Source organism: Crinia signifera, chromosome 5, assembly GCF_055691185.1.
Source record: "Crinia signifera chromosome 5, ASM5569118v1, whole genome shotgun sequence".
Lineage (NCBI taxonomy): Eukaryota > Metazoa > Chordata > Amphibia > Anura > Myobatrachidae > Crinia > Crinia signifera.
The window spans coordinates 311,311,869-311,338,071 of NC_139221.1; the positions used below are offsets into that span (position 1 = coordinate 311,311,869).

General features: G+C 47.4%; 1 long non-coding RNA gene across 1 annotated transcript in view; it reads right to left on the reverse strand.

Annotated features, from left to right (window-relative positions):
- The window catches only part of LOC146079760 (uncharacterized), a 57,034-nt gene extending 45,387 nt beyond the window's left edge, over positions 1-11,647 (reverse strand). Inside the window, exon 1 of the long non-coding RNA XR_014474734.1 lies at positions 11,372-11,647. This is a non-coding gene — a long non-coding RNA (uncharacterized LOC146079760). The remainder of the gene's footprint in view (positions 1-11,371) is intronic.
- Between the last annotated feature and the right edge of the window lie 14,556 nt (positions 11,648-26,203).

A 26,203-nucleotide genomic window follows, 5' to 3' on the forward strand; every position in this document is an offset into this window, starting at 1 on the left:
AAATGATGTGTGGCCAGTCCTTTTCTCCCCAGAACCAATCCCCACATATAACTTGAAAACTATTTTCGAAACTGGCACTTTAAGAAATTAACAGCAGCATATAAAAACCGGAAACATCTGAGACCCACTCCATTGGACTTTCATCTAAGACTCCATATAGAAGCCGAATACAAAGGCGGGAGAATGGAGAACGCCGTCTGTGAAGCCGCGTGGACCGGATGTGACGCACTCACTAACCGGAAGTCAGCGGAGGGAGAATAGCGGCAAAGATACCATTATATGTGTTTTAACACCAACCACATCGTGAGTACGGGTACGCCACCCAGCCTTAAAAAGATACCTTGATGAGTGTATGAATTTATGTTTTCGAGTGAGTTGGGGTACGCTGTACACAGCTAAAACCTTGGAAAACGAAATAGGAGATTTGTCTCCTTGAGAATAATATAATATAATATCTTTTGAAATTGATTTACACATTGGTTCTTCTGCATTTCTCTCTCATTATATACGCCGACAATTGAAAGATCATAACAGGACGGCCGTGGAGGAAGAGAGAAAATCAGGAAAAACCGAACATCTACAGGAAGGGGAGTATTCTTCTTTTTATATTACAGCATCCCAGAAAGGAGAACCTTTCTATAATATATTGATCCCAGAAAAAGAACTAATCTCTTATAAACCTGTGAGGAGAGCGCCCAGATCCCGAGTATACTCCAAAAGAACATATATATATATATATATGTTCTTTTGGAGTATATATAACACGGTACCAAACTTTTTTTTTTTTTTTTTTTTTTATATATATATATACACACACAGACGTTTGTATGCCCGGCACTCACTGGTTCCGATGGTAACTTGCTGGGGGTGCCCTCAAATGGCCTTTGCAGGTCCCAAATAGATTTCCGAAATGACTGCGGCACTCCACTCCGGAGCGGGCGGCGACGCCGGATGGGTGAGAGCACTCTTGTTTTAATTATTTGAGTGTCACATACGCCATATATATGCTTGTTTTGCACATACCACTTGTTCCTTAAGTCCCTGAAGACGGGGGGGATATACCACGAAACGCCGTTGGGCGCAAATAAAGGATTCTTATTATCTTCAAACCGCCTGAGGAGTGCCGCAGTCATTTCGGAAATATATATATATATATATATATATATATATATATATATATATATATATATATATTGGCAGCATTGAGTGAAATACATGTATATGCAGTAAAATTAGTGCCGCTGCTTGTTTTCTGCACAGGCATACACAATGCAGAATACTTGGCTGCAACTGTTCGCAGCCTGACTTTTCATTACATTAAATGGGGTGTGCGTGTGTCCCATTTACGGGCACACAAGTTACGATAGAGCACGGGACCACAGCATGAGGGAGCATGTCAGTGTAATAGTGTAATAGAGCACAGGCCACAGGATGAGGGAGTGAGTCAGTGTGATAGAGCGCAGGCCGTGGGGTGACGGAGTGCGTCAGTGTGATAGAGCGCAGGCCGCAGGATGAGGCAGTGTGTCCGTATGATAGAGCGCAGGATGAGGGAGTGCGTCAGGGTTATAGAGTGCAGGTCGCAGGATGAGGGAGTGCATCAGTGTGATAGAGTGCAGGTCGCAGGATGAGGGATTGCGTCAGTGTGATAGAGCGCAGGCCTGCAGGATAAGGGAGTACATCAGTGTGATAGAGCGCAGGGTGAGGGAGTGTGGCAGTGTGATAAAGCACAGGCCACAGGTTGAGGGAGTGCGTCAGTGTGATAGAGCGCAGGCCGAAGGTTGAGGGAGTGCGTCAGTGTGACAGAGCGCAGGCCGAAGGTTGAGGGAGTGCGTTAGTGGGATAAAGTGCAGGACACCAGATGAGGGAGTGCGTCAGTGTGATAGAGCGCAGGCTGCAGAAAATAGGGCTGCTTCCTGAAATTTCCTTGGTGTTTTTTTTCATCCCAATCTAACCCTCCCTCCCTGCTCCCCAGCAATCCAGTAATGGACACAGTTTATGTTCCAGCATGGGCGATGGGGGCCCGCACAGATATTAGTGTATGGGGCCCCAAGATTTCTGTTGCCGGCCCTGCGCTGCCCACGTGACATCCCAGCAGCAGCGCGTAGGAATGGCTCGCACGCTGGGCTGGATGAATCCGATGGACAGCGGCAGCAGGAGCTGGTAGCCAGCAGTGCACAAGATACTAAACAGCAGCCAGCAGGTGATGATATGACTCTGAGGGCGGCCACAGGAGGGTAAACATAGCATATATATATATATATATATATATATGCCACCTGGCTTCCTCCGCCACCCTGCTTCCCCCCTCCCTACCTGAATCCTCTGTCACCCCACATTCTACGCTACCCTGCATCCCCCCTCCCTGTATCCTCTGCCGCCATGCAACCAACGCCACTCTGCGTCTTCCCTCCTTGCATCCTCCACCACTTTGCGACTTCCCTCCCTGCATCCTCTGCCACTCTGCGTTCCCCCTCCTTCCCTGCATCATGTGCCACCATTCCCCCCTCACACTCTGTGTCCTGTGCCACCCTGTGTACGTCCTTCCTCCCTTCGTCCTCAGCCACCCTGCTTCTCCCCTCCCAGCATTCTACGCCACCCTGCGTCCCCCCCCCCCCTGCGAAAATGGGGCATGACCCGCTGAAATAGGCCACGCCCCCAAAATTTTGGGCGCGCCTCGGGCGCGCAACACCTGTCCTGACCCCCCCCCCCCCCCCCGCATTGGGGCTGCTTCAAGATATTTCACGGGCTGGTTTTAATTCCCAATCCACCCCTGAAAGTAACAGTGAAAGCTGACATTTCATACATATAGAGGTATCCGGCTGGCTCACAGACAATTAATCCCTTGACATTGACAAAAGGTTGACATCCACTAGGTTGACATTAATAAAAGGCGAGCACCAAAAGTTTGAATGGCAGAAGTCAACACGAACATGTTGACATGAGTTTTTCCCTTTTTTTTATTTTTGGGACTTTTTAAATGCTTTATTTTTTTGCCAATGTCGACATTTTGTTGTCTATGAGCTAATCCACAACCTGAGATGTATTTTCTAGGTTCTTTTATATATATATGATTATACTAATAAATACATTATTTGATTATATTTCACAGAATTAACTCAGCCCCATGCAATTCACATACGAGATCTCCTGATGACATCACGTGTTCTTTTAAAGGACCACAATCTCCCCTCTTCTCCTGGAATCCTGGTGTCCGTTACACCATCTGAGTCACTATATTAATTTATTAAAGCAAAATATTTAGTTCAGTTCAGCACTGAACTGAATTTCTGAAAGATTATAAAACTAGAGCTTTTCTGGCTGTTTGCAGATATTAAAACTTGCTTTCACTGTCTATGTTATCGCATTAAGCCAGTGGTTCCCAAACTTTTTTGAATCACGACACTCCAGAGCAGGCATTCCCAACCACGGTCCTCAAGGCACACCAACAGTGCAACTTTTAGTGATATCCAGGCTTCAGCACAGATGGTTTAACCCCTTCCTGACAGAGCTAGTTTTTGCGTTCCTGACAGAGCCATTTTTTTCAAATCTGACATGTCTCACTTAAGTGGGGATAACTTTTTTTTGCTTTTACTTATCCCAGTGATTTTGAGATTGTTTTTTCGTGACACATTGTACTTCAAATAAGTGGTAAATTTGGGTCGATACAGTCTGTGTTTTTTTGTGAAAAATACCAAAATGTCGTGAAAAAATGGAAAATTTAGCGATTTGCAAAATGTTAAATTTTCTGCTTGTGAGACAAATAATCATACCACTCAAAATAGTTAATAACTAACATAGACCATATGTCTACTTTATGTTGCCATCATTATTTCAACTTCCTTTTAATTTTTTTGGACACTAGGAGGCTTCAAATATGAATAGCAAATTCTCAAATTTTCAAGAAAATTTCAAACACTGATTTTTTTAGGGACCAGTTCAGTTCTGATGTGACTTTGAGGGACTTGTATGTGAGACACCCCCATAAATGATGCCATTTCAAAAACTGCACCCCTCACAGTATTCAAAACAGCATTTTGGAAGTTTGTTAACCCTTTAGGTGTTTCACAGGAATTAAAACAAAGTGTAGGTGAAATTTCAAAATTTCATTTTTTTTGCAGATTTGCAAATTTAATACATTTTTCTAAGGAACACAGTACATTTTACTAGAGAAATGTGACTAAAAATTGATTCCCCCAATTCTTTGGTTTTCATAAATATCCTATATGTGGCCCTAGTGTGCACGGTGACCAAACCACAGGCTTCATAATAGAAGGAGCACCTACTTGATTTTGGAGCCTCCTTTTTATGAGATTATTTTTTAGGAACCATGTAGGTTTCTAGGCACCATAAGATGCTAAAAGTTAGGTACCCCCCCACAAGTGACCCCATTTTGCAAACTACACCCTTCAGGGAATTCATCTAGGGGTATAGTGTACATTTCAAACCCCCAGGGGTTTCACCAATTGTGGTACAACTGGGCAGTGAAAATGAAAAAAATAAATTTTTCATTTTCACAGCTCAGTTGTATCAAAATTGGTGAAACCCCGGGGGGTTTGAAATGTACACTATACCCCTTGATGAATTCCCTGAAGGGTGTAGTTTGCAAAATGGGGTCAATTGTGGGGGGGTTCCACTGTATGGGTGTTTCGGGGGTCATTCAACCAGAATCTGTGCTGCAAAATCCAAAAATCACTCCTTCCCTTCTGAGTCCTGCCATGCACCCAACTGGTATTTTTTGGTCACACATGAGGCATTGCCGTACTCGGGAGAAATTGGGGCACAGATTTTGGGGTGCTTTGTCTCCTTCATTCCTTGTGAAAATGAAAAATTTTGAGCCAGATCTGCATTTTTGTGTAAAAAAATGTAATTTTTTACACAAAAATGCAGTTCTGGCTCAAAATTTTTTATTTTCACAAGGAATGAAGGAGACAAAGCACCCCAAAATCTGTGCCCCAATTTCTCCCGAGTACGGCAATGCCTCACGTGTGACCAAAAAATACCAGTTGGGTGCATGGCAGGACTCAGAAGGGAAGGAGTGATTTTTGGTGGCGGAATGAATGGTGGGTGCTATGTCGCATTAGCAAGACCCCCGAAGCACCAATACAGTGGAACCCCCCCACAAGTGACCCCATTTTAGTCACCAGCTTTGGGAGGGGGGCTGGCGCTGCGGCTGGCGGGGGGGTGGGAGGGGTGCTGGCGCTGCGGCAGCCGGGTGGGTGGGAGGGAGGGGGGCTGCCGGGTGGGAGGGGGGGGGGCTGGCGATCGGTGGGGTATATACACACACACACACACACACATATATATATATATATATATGTGTATATATGTATATATATATATATATATATATATATATATATATATTTATATATCTCCTATATATTTGGCTACATCTGTCACTCAAAGTGGGTGTCTGTGTCTATAACGCTCTGTTTCTGGACTTTCCACTTAATGTGTGATTGCCTTCATCTGTGCTGAACACCTTTCTGAGAAATTAACCTGTTTAAAACAGGTGATGGCAATCATACATTAAGGGGAAGTCTAGAAACAGAGCATTGTGTCCCTCCTGGAGAGGGTCATGTTGGGAGGTATGTGACAGAGAACCAGCCCAGTGAGCCCACAGACAGTGCCAGACACCCACTGCCTTCCCATGTTGCCCAGCACTGCTACTCCACAGCCACCAGGTGAGCGCCCCCCTCCCGCGATTTGCGGCAAAACCTCCCCCCCCGCGCGCCCCCCCCCCCCCTCCCGCGATTCGCGGCAAAAACACCCGCTCCCCCGCGACCCCCCCTACCGCGATTCGCAGCAAAAACACCCCCGCGACCCCCCCTCCCGCGATTCGCTGCAAAAAGAACCCCCCCACGACCCCTCCTGCAATTCGCGGCATAACCACCACTCCGCGACCCCCCCCTACCGCGAATCGCGGCAAACCCTCCCCCGTGACCCCCCCCCCCGATTCGCAGAAAAAACACCCCCCCCCGCGACCTCCCTCCCGCGATTCACGGCAAAAAGAACCCCCCCGCGACCCCCCCTTGCACGATTGGCGGCACCCCCCCTGCGACCCCCCTCCCGCGATTCGCGGCACCCCCCCCCCCCCCGCAATTCGCAGCAGCCCCAGGATTAAATGGCTCATGCAAAACACTGACATGGCTATGGTCGACAATGAAAAAGGTTGACATGAGTTTTTGAAGATTTATTTTAAATTTTTTTAATTTTTTCATATTCATTGTCATGTGTCGACATGGACACCAATGAAGTGCCACACTTATGTCAACATTTACATGTGTTGACCTTTCTGTGTTGATTTTTTTCTTGTGGCGATTCGCGTCACACCCCCCCCACCCCCCCCCGCAACCCCCACTCCCGCGATTCACGGCACACACACCCCCCCCCCCGCGATTCTCGGCACCCCAACCCGTGACCCCCCTCCCGTGATTCACGGCACACCCCCCGCGACCCCCCCTACCATGATTAGCCGCAACCCCCGCCCCCGTAACCCCCCTCCCGCAATTTGCGGCAACCCACCCCGCGACCCCCCTCCCGCGATTCTCTGCAATCCCTCCCCTCCCGCGATTCGCAGCATCCACCCCCCCACAACCCCCCCTCCTGCAATTCGCGGCACCCCCCGCGACCCCCCTCCTGCAATTCGCGGCACCCTCCGCGACCCCCCCTCCCGCGATTCGCGGACACCTAAGTTGCAATACAGGCCATCTTTCACACAATTCTAACCATATTTCTCATATACAAATGTTCACAAATGAAGGGGGCGCAGCCCCTTACGACGGTGTGAAGAGCGCCCGTAGGGCACGATGAATCACCTAGTATACATATATATACACACACATATATATATATATATATGTGTGTGTATATATATATATATATATATATATATATATACATATATTTTCAGTGCATATATTTTATTTTACAACTTTTTCAGCAGCTTGATGCTGCTGCTGCTGCTGCGGGGGGGAGGGGGGAGGAGGGCAGCGCTGCGTGCGCTCCAGACGCTCCGGGGGAGCCGTGGGAGCCGCTGCTGCTGCCGGGTGAGTGCCCGGCGGGTGCGAGGGGTGGGCTGCACATCGGTGGTGATCGGTGCTGTACCTGACAGCACCGATCACCACCGATCCCTGTGTTACCGAGCGGCTTAGCCGCCGGTAACACAGGAAACGCTGTGAATGGCTGTTCAGATTTGAACAGCCAATCACAGCGATCGCCGACCGGGGGGGCACCCCTGCCCCCCCTGGGCGGCGAGGGGGGATGTCTGCTGTCAGGGACAGCAGACATCACCTAACTGTCACTGCGTCTCTAGACGCAGTGACAGTTAGAAGTCATGACGTACATTTATGCCATGTGTCGGGAAGTACCTCCCGGCCATGAAGTAAATGTACGTCAAATGTCGGGAAGGGGTTAATCAGAATCCCTCAGATACTAATTAAGTCACCTGTGCTCAAGCCTAGATATCTACAAAACCTGCACTGTTGGTGTGCCTTGAGGACTGTGGTTGGGAATGCCTGCTCCAGAGTATCAAAAATTGTTCACGGCACCCCTAGGATAAAAAGTCTCTTATTGAGAAATTTCATAAAAAATATTTAATTCATGAGATTGTGTTTATATGTCATCCTTAGGTTTAATTATGTGGGGAGGGACAGGATTCACTTATGTGTGTTCACATAGTTTATGACTGACAGCCACCAGCACTGGTTTTGAACCACCAACACGAGGCACCCATGCAAGGGTCCCGAGGCACCCCAGGGTGCCTAGGCACACAGTTTGGGAACCAATGCATTAAGCCATAGATTCTGGATTAATCCTTTTGGTGCCCATACAATATGAGATTTTGGGGACGATAAATCGGGTGAAATCAGCTCAAAATCGCATGTGTGTAACATTTAATCCAATCCAATGCGCATCGGACCGGATCAGGAGGTCGGACGTGCAGCATGTATGATGACGTCTGACCCCCGGCAGCGGGCTAACAGCAGCGGCTATTAGAACTTTAAAATAATGGGTACTTGTGTAGTATCACGGCTCCCATCGCATGCCATCGCATGCCATATGTAGTGGCATGAGATGGCAAGCGATGGGATGCGATTTTTGCAGTTTTTAAGCATTTTTTTTTTAAATCGCATGCGATCGCATGCGATTTTTAAAAGAAATGCATCCAAATGCATTGAAATTAGTATCAAACATGTTCAATGGCCCCCAAATGTCATTTTTCAGGCTGTACCACCCCCACTATCAACGCGAACCCGAAGCGTGGCGAGCGCAGCGAGCCCGCGAGGGCGGCGGTACGCGTCCTACGACCTTTTCATACCGCCACTATCCATGTCGGCGTGGAGTTGAGAATAGAAAGTGTGGCGAGCGCAGCGAGCCACCGAGCCCGAAGTGTGGCGAGCGGACGCGGACACCTGTGAAGCCCGCGAGGGGACGCGTATACCTGTGAAGGTATCCGTGTCCGCTCGCCACACTTCGGGCTCGGTGGCTCGCTGCGCTCGCCACACTTTCTATTCTCAACTCCACGCCGACGTGGATAGTGGGGGTATGAAAGGTCGTAGGACGCGTACCGCCGCCACTCGCGGGCTCGCTGCGCTCGCCACGCTTCGGGTTTGCGTTGATAGTGGGGGTGGTACAGCCTCAAAAATTACATTTGGGGGCCATTGAACATGTTTGATACTAATTTCAATGCATTTGGATGCATTTCTGTTAAAAATCGCATGCCATCATGGGGGCCGTGATTCTACACAAGTACCAAATAATGTGTCAAATGATTGGCCAATCAGCAGCCGCCGGAAGGGGGGCCACTGGTTGTCTGATAATGCTCTCTCAGCCAATCAGAGGCCGGCAAGTCATTTGGCACATTATTACATGTGATTTATCACATGTAAAAAATGGCACATCAAGTGCCAAATTGTATGTGAGCCTCCCGGGAGCTGCCGGGCGGCTCACAGGAGAATTGGGTCCGACTTGTCCTTAGGACTAGTCAGGCTAATGTATGTCAGGCTTTTGAGTTCCAAGTGAATTTGTCAAAATAGGTGTGAAAATTGCCAAGCAAACACTTTTATTCATTATAATGATGAGTAATGTCACCTTATATAGGAAATATCTTTTTTTACACATTTTTTATGTAAATGTATATAACAAATGTGAGCGACGCTATTTTGAACATCTCTCACAGAGATATTGGCACTTAAAGGGTTATGGGTTAACCCTCTCATAGTATGATCTGATTTATGTAAATGGGACCGGAACGGCTTACGCCAGGCTACTTATTCATAGTGTGCGGTGACATTCACATCTAATAAAATTTGAACTAATTAATTGATTGGAAAATACCAACTTGGCCAACCAGTTATATATGCAGAGCCAGTGGCATAAGTTTGTCCCAGTTGCCCAGGGGCAAGATAAATGCTGGTGCCCCCGTCCGATAGGTAGATAGATAGATATGTGAATTGATGATGCCAGTGCCGCAAGTACCACAAAGTATGGCTGTGAGAGTAGAGGTTAGGGGATAGGCTAGGGTAAGGCTGCTGGGAGGGGAGAGGTTAGGGTAAGGCTGCAGGAGGGGAGAGGTTAGAGGATAGGTTAGGGTAAGGCTGCTGGAGGGGAGGCTAGGGTTAGGGGAGAGGTTAGGGTAAGGCTGCAGTAGGGGAGGCTAGGGTTAGGGGAGAGGTTAGGGTAAGGCTGCATCAGGGGAGAGGTTAGGGGATAGGTTAGGGTAAGGCTGCATCAGGGGAGAGGTTAGGATAAGACTGCAGGAGGGGATAGGTTAGGGGATAGGTTAGGGTAAGGGTGCAGGAGGGGAGAGGTTAGGATAAGGCTGCAGGAGGGGAGGCTAGGGTTAGGGGAGTGGTTAGGGTAAGGCTGCAGGAGGGGAGAGGTTAGGGGATAGTTTAGGGTAAGGCTACATCAGGGGAGAGCTTAGGATAAGGCTGCAGGAGGGGAGAGGTTAGGGGAGAGGTTAGGGTAAGGCTGCATCAGGGGAGAGGTTAGGGTATAGGTTAGGGTAAGGCTGCATCAGGGGAGAGGTTAGGATAAGGCTGCCGGATGGGAGAGGTTAGGGGATAGGTTAGGGTAAGGCTGAAGGAGGGGAGAGTTTAGGATAAGGATGCAGGAGGGGAGGCTAGGGTTAGGGGAGTGGTTAGGGTAAGGCTGCAGGAAGGGAGAGGTTAGGGGATAGGTTAGGGTAAGGCTGCATCAGGGGAGAGGTTAGGATAAGGCTGTAGGAGGGGAGGCTAGGGTTGTGGGAGAGGTTAGGGTAAGGCTGCAGGAAGGGAGAGGTTAGGGGATAGGTTAGGGTAAGGCTGCATCAGGGGAGAGGTTAGGATAAGGCTGCAGGAGTGGAGGCTAGGGTTGGGGGAGAGGTTAGAGTAAGGCTGCAGGAGGGGAGAGGTTAGGATAAGGCTGTAGGAGGGGAGGCTAGGGTTGGGGGAGAGGTTAGGATAAGGCTGCAGGAGGGGAGAGGTTAGAATAAGGCTGCAGGAGGGGAGGCTAGGGTTGGGGGAGAGGTTAGGCTAAGGCTGCAGGAAGGGAGAGGTTAGGGGATAGGTTAGGGGATAGGTTAGGGTAAGGCTGCATCAGGGGAGAGGTTAGGATAAGGCTGTAGGAGGGGAGGCTAGGGTTGGGGGAGAGGTTAGGATAAGGCTGCAGGAGGGTAGAGGTTAGGATAAGGCTGCAGGAGGGGAGGCTAGGGTTGGGGGAGAGGTTAGGCTAAGGCTGCAGGAAGGGAGAGGTTAGGGGATAGGTTAGGGTAAGGCTGCATCAGGGGAGAGGTTAGGATAAGGCTGCAGGAGGGGAGGCTAGGGTTGGGGGAGAGGTTAGAGTAAGGCTGCAGGGAGGGGAGAGGTTAGGATAAGGCTGTAGGAGGGGAGGCTAGGGTTGGGGGAGAGGTTAGGATAAGGCAGCAGGAGGGGAGAGGTTAGGATAAGGCTGCAGGAGGGGAGGCTAGGGTTAGGGGAGAGGTTAGGATAAGGCTGCAGGAGGGGAGAGGTTAGGATAAGGCTGTAGGAGGGGAGGCTAGGGTTGGGGGAGAGGTTAGAGTAAGGCTGCAGGAGGGGAGAGGTTAGGGGATAGGTTAGGGTAAGGCTGCAGGAGGGGAGAGGTTAGGATAAGGCTGTAGGAGGGGAGGCTAGGGTTGGGGGAGAGGTTAGGATAAGGCTGCAGGAGTGGAGGCTAGGGTTGGGGGAGAGGTTAGAGTAAGGCTGCAGGAGGGGAGAGGTTAGGGGATAGGTTAGGGTAAGGGTGCAGGAGGGGAGAGGTTAGGATAAGGCTGCAGGAGGGGAGGCTAGGGTTAGGAGACAGGCTGTAGCCCACTCCCTGCTCCTCCCCTGCTCTATATAAGCTCCACTACATGTGTAATGTCACTGACCTGTGTGAGCCATAGCAGGGGAAGGTGCTCCTGGCTGTGGCTGGTTGTAGCTGCTCACAGTGAGGAGTTTCCTCCTGTGCCTGCAGGGTAGTGGCTGTTGAAAGTTGCTGGCTGGCTGGGGGGACCCATTTCCTGCTGCTTCTGAATATGTCTAGAACGACAGAGGAGCATGTGCTGGGCTCTCCTCCAATCACAGCTCAGCACATGTTCCTCTGACCCCACTGCAGTGCCTCCTGGGATTTTTTTACCCAGTAGTGCACTACAGATTGCTGTGTGCTGCCCGACCACCCGGAGGCTGCAGCAGCAGAGGTAATCGCCGCTGGCAGAAGATGGGTCCCTCCTGCTCTACTTCGAGAGGGAGGGATGCAGGGCTGTGAGTACAGCGTAGCCGGAGGCAATGGAGATGTGCCCCCTCCGGGCAGACGCCCGGCGGCAGGTGACTCCATTGCCTCCGGCAGTTCCGCCACTGTGCAGAGCCTGTTTAAAGGTTCAAGGTGCCCTAGACTAATACACATGTAGCTGCCCTTGTAATGCTACTCAGGGCTGCCATCACAAACGATGGGGTCCGGGATAGCCTTGGGTGCAGGACGGGTGTCCCGACAGTCGGGATCCCGACAATCATTTACCCGACATCGGGATACCGACTGTTAAAACACAGACAGATGTGTTCCCGATGGCCACCGGCTATTCTCCCTCATGGGGGTCCACAACCCCCATAGAGGGAGAATAGAATAGGTGGCGTGCGCAGCGACCCGGCAAGGGGCTTTGTTGCGCTCGCCATGCTGTCTAAGTCTGGCCAGTCGGGATCCCGACGTCGTGCTAATGACTGTCGGGGTCCCGACTGTTGGAACCCTATACCACACCCATAGCCTTTATCCCTCTTTAAAGCTGCACTTTTCCCTTCCTCCACCTATCTCACACACCTGTACCTCTACTCCTCTCCTACTTAAATCTTCCATCTGTAACCACTATATCTCACTTTATTCTTCTATGAGTCTTCCACCGGGAATACCGGTTCCTTTCACTCCCTCCATCCACCTCCTATCACTCTCATCACTATACCACACTCTCTCCTTCCTTCACCCAATAAACCTCCTTTTATTCCTCTCTCCTGTATCTTACACTTTCTCTTTCCCTCCCTCTTATCCTTTGCACTTTGACTTTCACTACCTGGGACTCCAGTACCCCCTAGACCCCCCTGATGGCGGCCCTGATGCTACTAAACACACGTGTTTGAGTGATCAGGGACTCGCCAGTCATACTGCCCACCATGTGCATGTAATGAAGGGTATGAAACTGGCATGCAGGATCTAATGCTTGTGGTGTGTAAGGGAGACTTTGGGGGAAATTTCCTAAGATTGGAGTTCTTTTTCACATGGGATGTGGCTATCAGATTCTACAGATTATTTATTTAGCACCTTATAGGATACCTCCCTACTTTTAGTTATGCTGAGGAGGGACACAGGCGCGTGCCAGAATTTAGGGCTTGTTGCAGGAGGGGGCGCGGCCTATAATCGCATCATCCCGTAAGGCTACGCCCCCATTTTATGCTGTGGAGGCATGGCAGCAGGATCCCCCACGTCAATTCGCCCTCTAGTAAGCAGCTTAACATAGCTGCTAGAGGGCGAGGTGCCTACTTCTATGCAGTCTCTGATTGTCTGTGTAGTGCCCACATGCGCACTACATCCACCCCCGTGCCCCATGGGAGCGGCGAGCAGCAGCTATGGGCTGCACAGCCTGATATCTGGCAGGCACTAATTTATATACCTCCCGCGGCAGCCTCCCCCATCCGCGGGACACTGCGGTCTGCAGTTGGGACACCGGGACAGGCCCCGATAATCGGGACTGTCCCGCTAATATCGGGACGGTTGGGAGGTATGCCTTATAGAAGATAATATATAGTATCTGATTGGTTGCCTATAGCAACATCCCATCTGAAATAAAACTCCCATCTTTCCCCAAATTTCCCCCTTTGGCTTTAGTCTGCCCGGCTGGCGCTATAGCACAATGTACATAAAGTAATGGTTCCATCAGTAAGTTACATTGGCACAGCATATGGCAATCACCTTAAGAACTTTACCCCCCCCCCCCTCCATTCAGTCCTCACACCCTAGGCTGCAGCCTAATGAGCCGATTGGTTAATCCGGCACTGTGTATATGTGACGTAAGATTTAAAAAAAATACTATATAAATGTGAAAACATTACTGCAGGAAATCATGGCTGCACTATAGTTATACAATAGATTTACTGATAAACTGCAGTACTAAAATTGGGCAAAAGATGGCGCTGTTCAATAGAAAACGAAAGGTGTGTGGTTGTATCTATCGGCCTGATTCAGACCTGTACGCTAGGCTGCGTATGTTCGCATGCCTAGCAAACAGGTAAATGCCACCTGACTGAACACACACACATTTGCAGGTGAGAAGAGGTGTACGCTAACACATCCCCTCGCACATGCCGCATGGGTGAAAAATCATCGGCTGACCGTCGATTGATTCCCCCCCCCCCCCCCCAATTTGCAGATAACAGTCAGTCTAGGCTGACTTATCTTGGCCGGAGATGGCCGAATTTCTGATGTCAGCCGCCTGCCCCAAGCAGGCAACAACATAGTTTTCAGTTGTGACAGAGATGGATAAAGGGAGGTGGCAGGGCTGAACCTGAAATTGTGGGCCAGAAAATAGACAGAGCCCCCAGAACCACATTAAAAAAATAAACATTAAAATGTCAAATCAGTCAAGAAAGAATTGAAAAAGCCAAATACACGAGGAGCATCTTACCGCCAGGCAGTGGCGTAAGTTCGTTCCAGTTGCCCGGAGGCAAGATATATATTGGTGCCCCACACACACACATACAACACTATATAACCTTATATAAAATATATATTTCTGTTCAGATAGATAGAGAACACATATATATTTCAGAACTCAGCCACAGAAGCAATCTCGCTGGCTTTTAAATAACTGATTTAAAATGATTAAAACCTTGGGAGCAGGAGCCCGGCGGCAGATGACTCCATTGCCTCCCAGAGTTCTGCCTCTGCCGCCAGGTCCCTCACAGTTCACAGGCAGGCATGTGGTAGTTGGGCACTGCTGGCTGGGTGACACAGAGCCCCTCCCACAGACTGCGGTCTCTCTCAGAACTCTCTCACTGTCTGGGGGAGGCGCTGTGCGGGGTGGGGGGTGTCACTGTGGGCAGCTGTCCGGGCCCCTCCAGAGGCCAGGGACAGCTGTACCCACAGCACCCCCTGTTGGCGGCCCTGTCTGCCACCCGCTGCTCTGGATGAATGGACACAGTAAGAAGACCCATATTGATCAGTGTAGTGATAGAGAGTGTGGGAGCAGTGGAGCCAGCCTTAGGCTAACACCAGATGCCCAATGGCTGGTACCACCGCTGGCACTCTGCTCTTGTACATCTGAGCCACCAGTTGTAGCACCGGGATGGGAGCGGGTGTGCAGCGATGTCATGTGGTGGTTATGCTGGAGTCAGACTAATGGGGCTGCTAGTTGCCCCCTAACAAATTTGCTTGCTGGTCCGAGAGGTGAGCTGCTGCAAATGCCCCACAGTTCCTCCTTCCATGGACCTTTGCGGCCGTTTGTACAGGGGGACAAGCAGTGCAATCGCACAGGGCCACCCGCAGGTTCCATCTTCGCTGACTTCAAACTGCCAGTGGCTCCGGGTGCTCCCTTGAGTCATCCCTTCCACCCAACCCCTACTACTCTGTCCTGTGTTAAGATGCAGCAGCATCATTTAGAGCAACTCCGCCCATTGAGCAGAGTACTAGGTCCAACTTCAGATAGTAGGCGGTTGCATTGATAAGGGGACGCCGCAGTGGTGCGTGTGGCGATCATCTTGAAAAGCGCTGTGCAGCAGACAGTCACAGTGAGTTCAGTGTCAGATATGTTTGCACAGCTACACCCCTGCCGCAAGGCCATGCCACTCCCTTTGCCATCAAACCACATGGATGGAGCATCTCTCAGCCAGCACTGGGAATCCTCAGATTCCCTTAGCTGGCGGTCGCACACACTAGAATTAGAATTTTAGCAGGATATAAGCACAATAGAGGTAAATGAAAGCTCTGCCCTCCATACCCTCCAACATTTGAAGGGCAGAAATCGGTAAAAAAGGGGGCATGGGTAAAGGGGGTGGGGTCATGCCCCCTTTCCTATCCTTTCAATGGACATATCCTCTCTGATCACATGCTGATCAGGGTGCGGTACCTGCCCGATGATCCTCCCCTCTCCCGCTTCTCCATGCTGCAGTATGGGAAGCTCCTGTTTCAATGGGAACTCTCTGGCTGCTGCTGCTATCACACACGCGGCCGTCAGCGGGGAGGGACAGCAAGCGCAGCCTGAGCCAAGGACCTGACTCAGCCAATCAACGACCTTGAAAAGGTGATTGACGATGGCTCAGCCAGTCAGGGCTGCATATGGGCTAAGGGGAGCTGCAGCCACTTCCTGTTGCCAGTTGTGTGGCTGCTAAGTGGCCTGAGAGATACACTGTATGGGGTGGTGGCAGGGGCGAGCTGGGCCAGGGGGCAGGGTGCCATGTGCCCACCAGGCCGGTCTAACAGGAGTGCCACGGCTGCCTCACCTTTTCCTCCGGTGGCCATGTTCCTGTAGGCTTTTAAAATATGGCCGCAGCTACAGAAACATGGCCGCCGGAATCCAGGGCTATGTGGAGGAGGGCCCGGCACCTTGTTCCCTCTGCTGCCCGGTGGTGACAGACGCTGGGTGTGGACTGGACGTCATGACGATGACGTCGCCCGCCCATGCATCTGTGAAGGAACTGGAAGTAGGACTAGGAGCAGCAGGCAGGCGGAGGAGTGGACGGGGAGTTGGGGACTGTGGCTGCAGAAAGCGAAGCATCAAGCAGCAAACAGAAGCTGGGAGCCGCAGCAGCAGTTGAGGATCAAACTCTCAAAAAAAAAAAAAATCTGCTGTTTCCTGAGGTGTCCTCCTTTTAATATGTTCAGGGGGAGAAGCCTGTTGTGTCCTCCTGTTATTATGCAGGGGGAGCAGCCTGTGGTGTCATGGCATTATTAATAATAATAATAATAATAATAATAATGCCATGACACCACAGGCCGCTCTCCCTGTATAATAAACTTAATGTCATGAGATCACAGGCTGATCCCCCTGTATAATAATAATGCCATGACACCACAGGCTGCTCCCCCTGTATAATAAATTATTATACAGGGGGAGCAGCCTGTGGTGTCATGGCATTATTATTATACAGGGGGAGCAGCCTGTGGTGTCATGGCATTATTATTATACAGGGGGAGCAGCCTGTAGTGTCATGGCATTATTATTATTATACAGGGGGAGCAGCCTGTGGGGTCCTATTATTATTATAAGACAGGGGGCGTAGCCTGTGGTGTCCTGATATTATACAGGGGATATTTTGGTACTTGTGTATTATCACGGCGCCCATCGCATCGCATGGGCCTTTTTAAGGGTCATGCGATGTGCTGCGATTTTTTTATGTAATTTATTCACTGCTCTGTATGCCCCGGGGGATCGCATCGCACCTTCCGAAAAATCGCATGCGATTTTATATGGTGTGCGATGCCATGACATTACCTATACCATAATATCATTCTATGGCATACAATGATGTTTTACGTACCCCCTCACTATCCACGCCACCCTGAAGCGTGGCAAGCGGCGGTGGAACGCATCCTCCGACGTTTTCAGCCCCCCATATCCACGTCGCCATAGAGTTGATTTTATATAGTGTGGCGAGCCACCGAGCCCAAAGTGTGGCGAGCGTACGCGGATTACCTTACATGTATTCCGTGTCCGCTCGCCACTCTTCCGGCTCAGTGACTTGCTGCGCTCACCACACTATATAAAGTCAACTCCATGTCGATGTGGATAGTGGGGGTATGAAAAAGTCGTGAGGCTCGCTGTGCTCGTCACGCTTCGGGGTGGGGTGGATAGTGGTGGGGGGGGGGCTAAAACATCATTGTATTTCATACAATGAGATTATGGTATAGCTAATGTAATGGCATCGCACACCCTATAAAAATCGCATGCGATTTTGCGGGAGGTGTGATGTGATGCGATCCCCCGGGGCTGAGAGATCAGTGAATCAATTACATAGGAAAATCGCATCGCTTCGCATCGATTCGCATCGCATGGCCCTTAAAATGGCCCATGCGATGCGATGCAATTTTCCTACGCAGAATAGCCCACTAAGCAAATTGCTTAGTGGGCGCCTTGATAATACACAAGTAACCATATTTTTAAAACGAAAAACCTCCATTTAACGATGCGCTGTTACTTATGGGCCGGTGCTCTGGACTTGCCCCCCAGGCTAAAAGTTGCCAGCCAGCCCCTGGGTGGTGGCCATTTTGGTGTGGTCTGAGGACGGGGAGCTAGAGAAAAACCGGTACAAATCGGTACAGACCATGGAACAAACGGTATTGTACCGGCTAAATCGGTAAGGTTGGAGGGTATGGGTCTCAGCCCTTCTGTTTATGCTCACTTCTACCCCTTCTGTGTTCTGTCTATCTGGGGTGACAGAGAAGTTCTGACATTATTTTCTGATTTCTGCCTATATCCAAAACAAGTTCTAAGTACAGATGGAGCCCCTCTCATGCTTGCTGGGCTCTCGCCAGAATGTCCCCGCTGGCGAAAGCTGGTGGAGAGGAGGGACTCCTTCAGACTGGGACGCATGTGTATCATATGCGCATCCCAGTCTCTCAGTGGCTGTGCGGTGGGGCCCTGCACGTCACCGCTTCAGGGAGATGTGCCAGCCCCCAGCTGAGTGAGCGGCTCTACATCTGTATTAAATACAAAAGAAAAGATGCTGGCACCTCACTGCTGGGTACAATTACTCTGTTACTGCTGCGTTTCTTAGCGCGTCCCAGTATTCACTATACCGACCAGTAATCGCGCTCGATGAAAAAAACTGTGGATTTCAGGGACCACGCACTAAGAAATTGTGGTTTTACTCATTTGTTTCTGGGTCTCATGATTTATTAAGCTTTTTTGAGCACCCCATATACAGTAGCTGCAAAACACCCCATATGCCATACACATACACCATGGGAAGATTTTCTCATTTTACAGTACAAATAATGCTTATAATTACATTGCATTGATCTCCAATAGCCAACAGGTGCAGTGCTAGGGTGAGGAGGGGATAAGAGTAGATATTGCTGGGTTTGGTGAGAGGGCAAGGGGCAGGCAGTGCTTGGGGTGGTGAGAGGGTTAGGGGCAGGCAATGCTGGGTGTGGGGAGGGGGGCAGAAGTACATTTTGGGTGGCTCATTCCTGGGGGCAAGGAGGGGTTTAGGGGCAGGCAGTGCTGGAGGTAGGGAGAGGATAAGAGTAGATATCGCTGGGGCACTGTGGGGGTGGTAAGAGGGTTAGGGGCAGGCAGTGCTGGGGGTGGATAGGGGATAAGGGCAGATATCAGCTTTGGCAGTACTGGGAGGCAAGGAGGGGGTTAGGTGTAGACAGTGCAGAGAGGAATAGGGGCCAGCAGTGCTGGGTGTCGGGAGAGGATGACGGTAGTAAGCAGCTGGGGCAGTACTTGGGGCAAGCAGTACTGCGTAGGGGATAAGGGTAGATATCAGCTGGGGCAGTCCTGGGGTTGGGGGGATAAAGGTGCCCATGCACTATGCGACTTCTCCCCTTGTGTTGATTGTTCATCATGCTTAGACATGGAACAATGTGGCCATGATCCTGCACGATGGGTCATTCATCTTTCCACCTGCTGAAGTGATCAGCCGGCTTGATGAACGACCCATGGGCACATTGGATCGTCATCATGCCCACACACGGTAAGTTTTTGAACAATTGGTTGTTCCGATCGGTCGGAAACGGCTATATAGTTTTAAAAAATCTTACTGTGTGAGGGCACCTATAGACAACTTGATGTTGGTACAAATGTGAATCACTGAACACTCAAGTTAATAATGTCTTTCTTATTGATAAGAGACATCACAGAGGAATAAGTCCCTAAACACTGGTGTCGTCTAATCGGAGGATCAGGTAAGGATATAACCAGAGCTGTATGCGCAGTATTGTTATTAATAACCTATAACCAGAGCTGTATGCGCAGTATTGTTATTAGTTAGTAACATATACCCAGAGCTGCATGCGCAGTATTGTTATTAGTTAGTAACATATAAACAGAGCTGCATGTGCGGTATTGTTATTAGTTAGTAACATATAAACAGAGCTGCATGCGCGGTATTGTTATTAGTTAGTAACATATAACTAGAGCTGCAGCTTACTTAATTTGATGCTGCTTTACATAAAAAAATGTATTATGACATCACAAGTAATATGACATCACAAGTAATATGACATCACAAAGCCATTATAAGTGCCTCCCATGCACCGGCCACTCCTTTACAGATAAGTGGATACAAGGTAAAGTACAAATTCTTAGCTCTGTGTCGGCAACAGTATAATATATTTATTATATGATTATATTTTTTGAGAAACGTAACCAGAAAGATGCATGTGCATTTCTTAATATCAATAATTCTAATAGTATTTTTATATTTAGGAATATATAACCAGAGAGATACAGACATATTTCTCATTAATATTACAATTATTGATGGTATTACTAATTATTATTTTTATTTAATATTGTATATCTAGCATACTGCAAGCGCATGTAGGCTTATTATATTACATACTGTACATTATTTTTTTATTTTATTTAGTAATATATAACCAGAGCTGTATGCGCAGTATTGTTATTAGTAAGATATAACCAGAGCTACATGCGCGGTATTGTTATTAGTTAGTAACATATAACCAGAGCTGCATGCGCAGTATTGTTATTAGTTAGTAACATAAAACCAGAGCCACACATGCAGTATTGTTATTAGTTAGTAACATATAGCCAGAGATGCAGCTCACTTAATTCAATGCGGCTTTACTTAAAAAAATGTAATATGACATCACAAGTAATATGATGTCACAAATTCATTATATTTATTTTTCATCGTATTCCTAGCATACTGCAAGAGCATGTATGCTTATTAGATTACATACATTATTATAATTATTTATTTAGTAATATATAACCAGAGCTGCGTGCACGGTATTGTTATTAGTTATTAACATTTAACCAGAGCCACATGCACAGTATTGTTATTAGTTAGTAACTTATATCAAGAGCTGCTGCTTACTTAATTCAGTGTGGCTTCATTTGAAAAAACAAATCTATTATGACATCACAAGTAATATGACATCACAAAGCCATTATAAGGGCCTCCCATGCACAGACCACTCATTTGCAGATAAGTGGATACAAGGTAAAGTACGAATTCTGAGCTCTGTGCATGCAACAGTATATTATATTTATCATATGATTATATTTATTTAGTAAAGTAACCAGAGAGATGCAGGTGCATTTCCTAATAACAATAATTCTAATAGTATTTTTATATTTAGTAATATATAACCAGAGATGCAAACACATTTCTCATTAATATTACTATTACATTTATTATTGTTATTACTAATTATTATATTTATTTAATATCGTATAACTAGCATACTGCAAGCGCATGTATGCTTATATTACATACATTATTATAATTATTTATTTAGTAACTTATAGCCAGAGCTGCACGTGCAGTATTGTTATTAGTTAGTATCGTATAACCAGTGCTGCATTCTTAGTAATGATATTAGTGAGTAACATATAACCAGAGCTGCATGCGCAGTATTGTTATTAGTAACAGACAGTATAACCAGAGCTGCAGCTTACATAATTCGGTGCGGCTTCACTTAAAAAATAAATGGATTATGACATCACAAGTAATATGACATCACACAGCCATTATAAGTGCCTCCCATGCACAGGCCACTCATTTGCTGATAAGTGGATACAAGGTAAAGTACGAATTCTGAGCTCTGTGCATGCAACAGTATATTATATTTATTATATGATTATATTTATTTAGCAAAGTAACCAGAGAGATGCAGGTGCATTTCCTAATAACAATAATTCTAATAGTATTATTATATTTAGTAATATATAAATCAGAGAGATGCAGACACATTTCTATTACATTTATTAAAGGTATTACTAATTATTATTTATATTTAATATTGTATAACTAGCATACTGCAAGCACATGTAGGCTTATTACATACTGTACATTATTTTATTTATTTAGTAACATATACCCAGAGTTGCATGCGCAGTTTTGTTATTAGTTAGTAATATATACCCAGAGCTGCATGTGCAGTATTGTTATTATTAATTAACATATAACCAGAGCTGCATGCTTAGTATTGTTATTAGTTAGTAACCTATAACCACAGCTATATGCGCAATACTGTTATTAGTTAGTAATATATAACCAGAGCTGCATGCTCATTATTGTTATTAGTAAATTATAACCAGAGCTATATGCGCAATACTGTTATTAGTTAGTAATATATAACCAGAGCTGCATGCACAGTATTGTTATAAGCGAGTAACCTGTAACCAGAGCTGAATGCGCAATACTGTTATTAGTTAGTAATATAACCAGAGCTGAATGCTCACAATTGTTATTAGTTAATAACATATAACCAGAGCTGCATGCGCGGTATTGTCATTAGTTAGTAACATATAAACAGAGCTGTATGTGAGTATTGTTATTAGTTAGTAACATATATCCAGATCTGCATGCGTGGTATTGTTATTAGTTAGTAACATATAACCAGAGCTGGATGCGCAATACTGTTATTAGTTAGTAATATATAACCAGAGCTGGATGTGCAATACTGTTATTAGTTAGTAATATATAACCAGAGCTGAATGCTCACATGATTGTTATTAGTTAATAACATATAACCAGAGCTGCATGCGCAGTTTTGTCATTAGTTAGTAACATATAAACAGAGCTGTATGTGAGTATTGTAATTAGTTAGTAACATATATCCAGAGCTGCATGCGCAGTACTGATATTAGTGAGTAACATATAACCAGAGCTGCATGCGCAGTACTGATATTAGTTAGTGACATATAACCAGAGCAGCATGCGCAGTATTGTATTAGTAACAGACAGTAAAACCAGAGCTGCAGCTTACTTAATTCGGTGCGGCTTCACTTAAAAAAAAAAATGTATTATGACATCACAAGTAATATGACATCACAAAGCCATTATAAGTGCCTCCCATGCACAGGCCACTCATTTGCAGATAAGTGGATACAAGGTAAAGTTTGAATTCTGAGCTCTGTGCATGCAACATTATATTATATTTATTATATGATTATATTTATTTAGTAAAGTAACCAGAGAGATGCAGGTGCATTTCTTAATAACAATAATTCTAATAGTATTATTATATTTAGTAATATATAACCAGAGATGCAAAAACATTTCTCATTAATATTACTATTACAATTATTATTGTTATTACTAATTATTATATTTATTTAATATCGTATAACTAGCATACTGCAAGCCCATGTATGCTTATATTACATACATTATTATAAATATTTATTTAGTAACTTATAACCACAGCTGCACGTGCAGTATTGTTATTAGTAAAATATAACCAGAGCTGCATGAGCAGTATTGTTATTAGTAACATATAACCAGAGCTGCATGCGTAATATTTTTATTAGTTAGTATCATATAACCAGAGCTGTACGTGCAGTATTGTTATTAGTTAGTAACATACTGTATAACCAGATCTGCATGTGCGGTATTGTTATTAGTCAGTAACATATAACCAGATCTGCATGTGCGGTATTGTTATTAGTTAGTAACATATAACCAGATCTGCATGCGCGGTATTGTTATTAGTTAGTAACATATAACCAGATCTGCATGTGCGGTATTATTATTAGTCAGTAACATATAACCAGATCTGCATGTGCGGTATTGTTATTAGTTAGTAACATATAACCAGAGCTGAATGCTCATTATTGTTATTAGTTAGTAACCGAGGCACCCCAGGGTGTGAACCACTGCCATAGGTGCCTCTTTGTAATGGTCAATTGTTATATCTGAATTGCTGTTACTGATTTATATATATTTTATTTGTATAGGATCGGTAAACAGACTGAGGAGGCCAGCTCCCATATACCACAAAGGCTGCCACGGCCCCAAGGGCCATCTGATTGGCTATGGCCAATTCAAAATTACCGAAGATGAAGATGCAAATACGATCGGTGCCACAAGACCAAGTGATAGGGAGGCTGCCAGTCCCACGAGCATTATCGGATAGGCAATATAATCCTCCATCCCGCATCCCTGTGCCGCCAGTGGCCCAAATACCACCATCTCGCATTCCCGTGAGGAGGGCATCAGTGCCTAACATAGAAGCTGCGATGTCACCCACAACAGCCATCAGTGCTGAGGCTCCAAGTGGACCTTCCACAATCACTAGTGGTCCATTCAGAAGGAGCAACACATACATCGTAAAGCGTTCCAGCAGGCCAAATATGATGAACATTGAGGATGGCACCAACACTCCCACAATCACTAGTGGTCCATTCAGAAGGAGCAACACATACATCGTAAAGCGCTCCAGCAGGCCCAATATGACGAGCATTGAGGATGGCACCAACACTCCCACAATCACTAGCGGTCCATTCAGAAGGAGCAACACATACATCGTAAAGCGCTCCAGCAGGCCCAATTTGATGAGCATTGAGGATGGCACCAACACTCCCACAATCACTAGTGGTCCATTCAGAAGGAGCAACACATACATCGTAAAGCGCTCCAGCAGGCCCAATATGATGAGCATTGAGGAAGGCACCAACACTCCCATCAGGACAAGCACTACTGATGTTGTCATCGCCCAGAGCACAGGAAAGGCCATGAGCCACAATAGCTGCGCCCCCAGAAATATCATTGAAAGGGCTTTAAGATCATTCTTTAGAAGGGCCATCAGAGAACTCTCGCCCCTGCAGGATAACAACTTCCATCTCAGCATATTTGGGATGTGGCGCGGTGAACAACTAACCGCACCAAGCTTATAAAATGGGAATCTCCACCGAAGCTACGATGAAGATTATATACACCACCGTCACTACAGGAGCCATCACCACTTCTCAGTCATCAACACTGGAAACTGACACCACCATAACGTTTGGTAAAGCATGGTGGCTTCTGTAATGCCACTTGAGCCTTTACCTAAGGTTATGGTGGTGTCAGTCTCCAGTGATGATGACTGAGGGGTGGTGATGTCTCCTGTAGTGACTGTGTTGTCAATTATTATTATTGTAGCATAGTACCATAATAAAGCATCCTGCACCTATTGTACCAGTGTTCTTGTGTTTTATGTACTCTGGAAATGTACTTCCAAAATATAAAGGTATCATTACGTGTATAATGTGGCATAATACACAGCTTATTAAGTGTACAGTACAAGGGGGTCTGCTGACATCAGAAATAGAACGTTAGCAGGAAGAAGCACAATAGAGGTAAATGAAAGCACCGCTCCCTATCACGCTCCTCATATAACATTATATAGGTTCTCCAGACATCAGTTCTTCATTACACCCGGCTGGGTCTCATCCTAGCCTTCTGGTTATGCTCACCGCTACCCCTTCTGTGTTCTCCTGTCTATCTGGGGTGACAGAGAACTTCTGACACTTACTCATTTTTGGAATTCTTCCTATATAAGTATTAAGAGGGTGAGAGGGTTAGGGGCAGGCAGTGCTGGGGGTGGTGAGAGGGTTAGGGGCAGGCAGTGCTGGGGGTGGTGAGAGGATTAGTACAGTATGTTACTATTAACATCCTTGCTGGCGGGTCGCCAGAACGTACGCGCTGGCGACCCGCCAGCAGCCTCGCCAGCGAGGAGACTGAGACGCACGTGCGTCTCACGCGCACGCGCGTCTCAGTCTCCGTCGCTGGCGCGACGGAAAACCCTGTCCGTCTCCGCCTCAGGGAGACGGACAGGGTTAGGGGGGGTTAGGGGGGGTGCGGGCAGGCGGCGGGGACCCCGGGTTACCGCCGGCAAGCCGGCGGGGACCCGGGGGAACGGATCGAAGCGCCGTCGGAAGGGGACGCGCGCGCCTCTCGTGCGCGCGCGTCCCCTTCTCACCATCGCCATGGCGCTGGCGGGGGATGGCGGCTGGCGACGCCAGCGCCATCCCCTGCAAAGATGGACCCTGACCCATCTGTAGTAGTACGTTTATTTATAAGGCGCCACAAGGTGTCCGCAGCGCCGTACATAGCAAACAAAAAACAAATTACAAGGTAACATACAGGGTGTGTTGATAAAATACAGCATAAATAGGGGTATAGCTGGTAGAACTAAAATCAGCATCAGTCCTGAAGTAGGTGTCAAAATTTTCGAGGAGACTGAAAATGAAGTAGAGGAAGGGAAGAACAGGACAGGAGCACAGGTGAGGTAAAGAGGAAGGGTGAGTACGTGAGGAAGGAGGACCCTACTCATAAGAGTTAACATACTAAAAGGAGGTGGGTGGACGAACAAAAAACAATAGGATAAGTAGGAACGGATGGGAACAGAGGCAGGATAGGAGGATCATAAGAGGTTAGGAGGAGGGATAGGCTAGTGGAAAAAAGTGGGTTTTGAGGGAGCGCTTGAAGGAGGTAAGGGAATCAGAAAGCCTGATGGGTGGTGGGAGGTTGTTCCAGTGCAGGGGGGCAGCTCGAGAGAAGTCTTGGACACGGGAGTGGGAGGAGGTGATTAGGTGAGAGGTCAGTCGGCGGTCAGCGATGGAGCGAAGAGGACGGGAGGGAGTGTGGATAGAGATCAGTGAAGAGAGGTAAGGAGCGGTGGAGGAGGAGAGAGCCTTGTAGGTGGTGGTGAGGAGTTTAAAGAGAACTCGGAAAGGAATGGGGAGCCAGTGAAGAGATAGACAGAGGGAGGAGGCGGA